We start from the raw sequence: 3,995 nt of genomic DNA on the forward strand, positions 1-3,995 counted from the left end.
CTGGATCTAAGGGGGAGGCGACAGAAGTCAGAATGATGGATGTCCATGTTATGCAGTGCCCTGTCACACCGTCAGGGTGTCCCAGTGTGCCCCTGCACACAGGAACTTTACACTGGAAGTGCCCTCCCTATTGTATGGCCCAATGCTAACTGTGCACAGCAAGAGATCACACAGAGCAAACTGGTAGCATCGGCACCAATGCCACCAATATTGGATGACCCGTCTCGGGCCCAGCACACAGATACAATCACAAGGAAGGCGCGCCGGTGTCTTTACTTTCTTAGAAGGTGAAGGAGGCTCGGCTTGTCACTGAGCACTCTGACAAACTTCTACAGATGTGCTGTTGGAAGAGTCCTGACTGGTTGCATCACAGTCTGGTACGGCAATTCAAATGCACAGGAATGTAAGAAGCTGCAGAGAGTAGTGGACTCAGCCCAATACATCACGGGCACACCCCTCCCCACCATCGGGAGTATCTACAGGAGGCGCTGCCTCGAGAAGGCAGCATCCATCATCAAAGATCCCCACCATCCGGGCCGTGCCCTCTTCTCGCAGCTACCATCGGGCAGGAGGTACAGAAGCCTGAAGTCCCACACCACCAGGTTCAGGAACAGTTACTTCCCTTCAATCATTCGGTATTTGAACCAACCTGCACAACCCTAACCCCACCTCAGTACTGCAACACCGGGACCACTTTGTACTAAAATGGACTTGTTTATTTTGTTCGAATTGTATTCTTTCTTGTAAAAATTGTGTACGATTTCTGTTTATGTTTTACTTGTGAATGCTGCTTATCTGATACTATGTGCTGTGATGCTGCTACAAGGAAGTTTTTCATTGCACCTGTGCACACGTGGGACTTGTGCGTACCGACAATAAACTCGACTTTGACTTGGCTGAGGGAGAAAGGTTGGATGGCACGTCAAGGGAACTCTTTGCTGTCAGTGTTTGAAATATGTAATAAGAACAGAGAATGCTGGGATACCCAGCAGGTCAGGCAGCATCTGTGGAGAGAGAAACAGAATTAACAGTTCAGGTCAGTGTCCTTTCAACTGGGGCCTTTGATGGCGCTCAGCGACCTGGGTTCAATTCCCGCCGCTGTCTGTAAGGAGTTTGTACGTTCTCCCCGTGTCTGTGTGGGTTTCCTCCGGGTGCTCTGGTTTCCTCCCACATTCTAAAGACGTACGGGTTAGGAAGTTATGGGCATGCTATGTTGGCGCCGGCGCCGGAAGCGTGGCGACACTTTTGTGGGCTGCTCCCAGCACACTCTATGCAAAAGATATATTTCACTGTGTGTTTCGATGCACATGTGACTAATAAAGAAATCTTATCTTATCTTATCCACACTTGCACCACCCTCTGAGTGAAGAAGTTCCCCCTCAGATTCCCCTTAAACATTTCACCTTTCACCCTAAACCTATGACCTCTAGTTTTAGTCTCACCCAACCTGAGGGGAAAAAGCCTGCATGCATTCACCCTATCTATACCCCTCATAATTTTGTATACCTCTATAACATCTCCCCTCATTCTCCCTGCACTTCCAGGGAATAAGTCCCAACCTATTCAACCTCTCTCTATAACTCAGGTCCTCAAGTCCCGGCAACATCCGTGTAAATTTTCTCTGCGCTCTTTCAAGCTTATTGATATCTTTCCTGTAGGTAGGTGACCAGAACTGCACACAATGCTCTAAATTCAGCCTCACCGACAGGTGGAGAGCCAGGCAACAGCATCAAAGATCTCAGTTTGCCCACAGTGCCCTGAGTTCATTCCCACCTTTCCAAATGAAGGCAGAGATTTATTATTCAATTATGTTTCAGGATCTGGGCGTCCCGGCAAGGCCAGCATTTATTGCCCATCCCTAACTGCCCTTTGAGAAGGTGGGGGTGAGCTGCCTTCTGAAATCGCTGCCATCCTTCTGGTGAAGGTGCTCCCACGGTGCTGTTGGGGAGGGAGTTCCGGGATTTAGACCTACTGATAATGAAAGAACGGCGAGATACTTCCAAGTCAGGATGGTGAGTGAGTGGGAGGGGAACCTGCAGGTGGTGGTGTTCCCCTGCACCTGCTGCTCTTGGCCTGATTGGTGGCAGAGGTCACGGGTTTGGAGGGTGGGGTTTCACTGCGTCTGCTGCCCTTGGCCATCTTGGAGTGGAGTAGCCTGGGTGAGGAACTGCGGTGCGTTTTGTACACGGTACACACTGCGCGCCAGTGACAGAGGGAGGGACTGTTTACGGGGGTGTATCAAGGACACCTGCTCTTGTGTGACTCGTCCAGTTCCATTTCTGGTCAGGCCGATCTACGTTAAATGCCAGTGGCAGGTGATTCGACGCCTTCTCATTGGAGACAGCAGTTGCCTGACACTTGTGTGGTGCAAATGTTACTTGCAATTAAGAAGGAAATCAAGGAATGATATCCATTCCTGGCATTGGGAGCAGTCTCAACTAATCCAATGCACAGAACTATCTTGTTAAATGTAATTTTAGAACCTGTGTAATTTATTTTTCCAGTGGATAACAGTTCTAAATAAAGCTTGCTGGTTATTTAATCAAATATATTGCAGGCAGGAAACAAAAGACATGGTTTTGCGGCACATTTCAATGACTTCAGTACAATCCTAAAGTGCTTTACAGCCATGTTATAAAATGCAGATAGAGTGCAAGGAGGAATGAGGTAACTTGTTTCTTTAATGCAGTGAATGGCTGGGAGCTGGGACGTTCCGTCTGACAGAAGAGTGGGAGCAGATTCAGCTGTCAAAGAGGAATTACATTAAAAACTCGGAAATGAACATTTTTGCAGGGCTTTGATCAAAGGGTTGGAGAACAGGACAAATGGGAGAAAGCTTTCATTGGAGGGAGGTTCCATCGCACAGTTAAAATCAATGAGCAGGCTCAATAGTGAAGAATTCTGTGCCAAGATGAAGTGATGTGGATGCGTTTCAGGGAGCTTACGCATCCTTTATAACAGGATCAAAAATCCACAGCTCCCCATTAGACGCAGACACTCACTGTAAGACTCTGTTCTAACACTCTCTCTGTTACACACACTTAGTGTAAGACTGTTATAACTGTTACACACACACTCAGTGTAAGACTCTGTTGTAACTCTCTGTTACACCCACACTAAGTGTAAGACTGTTGTAGCACTCTCTCTGTTACACCCACACTCAATGTAAGTGTAGGAGCCAGAGAGATGTCAAGTATCCCATCATTGCTCTGGAGGACACTCTGCTGACTGGGAAGAGATGCTGCGAACCACAGAACAAAGCAGCACCGTGAAGGAAGGTCACGTGATCAGCATTGACCGAGAACGTCGGTGAGACAGCTTTACAGCCCTGTGAACTATTCCACTGTAAACGTCCCACTGTGAGCTATCCGGAGGGCAGAACACAAATGGGGACGTTTTGGGAAGTGACATCTTGTGGAAAGGAGAGTTTGATAAATTACAAAAGCTCAAACATTCTGATAATTAAGGAACCAAATGGTTGAAGTAATTGTGGAATGGCACAAGCAGGAATCTGTTAAGGAAACACATAGCTGTATGGAGAATGATTGGAAGTACAGCTGTCCAAATGACAATAAAGAAGTAAGCAATGTTTGGAAGGTATGCAGAGAAACGTACAAAACGTTGCCTTATGAGATGAGCAGCAGCAGTGACCCTGGAGAACAACCACTGAAGGGGACCCTGAGTCAGGGACTCGGAGAAGAACTCAGCAGGATCGAACCCTGGCCACGTTCACCGACAGTGGGTGATACCTGAATACAGGTCGTGGGTTCTGCAAATTGTGAAAATCAACTGAAGAGTTGTGAAACTAAAGGGTTAATGAGTCTTGTCTGAAACTACGTAGTGAATCTTTGAGTTGTTTGAACTAATCGCGATTTACAAAGAAGTACAGTTGTTGGACAAAGTCATTGTCTGGTGCGTTTCATCGTGTTGCATTTAATTGGTAACATTTGGCGTCCCTGGGTGGGCTCGATAAGAGGTGATTTTGTTTTCATCCC

Source organism: Pristis pectinata, chromosome X (genome assembly GCF_009764475.1).
Source record: "Pristis pectinata isolate sPriPec2 chromosome X, sPriPec2.1.pri, whole genome shotgun sequence".
In the NCBI taxonomy this organism is placed as follows: domain Eukaryota; kingdom Metazoa; phylum Chordata; class Chondrichthyes; order Rhinopristiformes; family Pristidae; genus Pristis; species Pristis pectinata.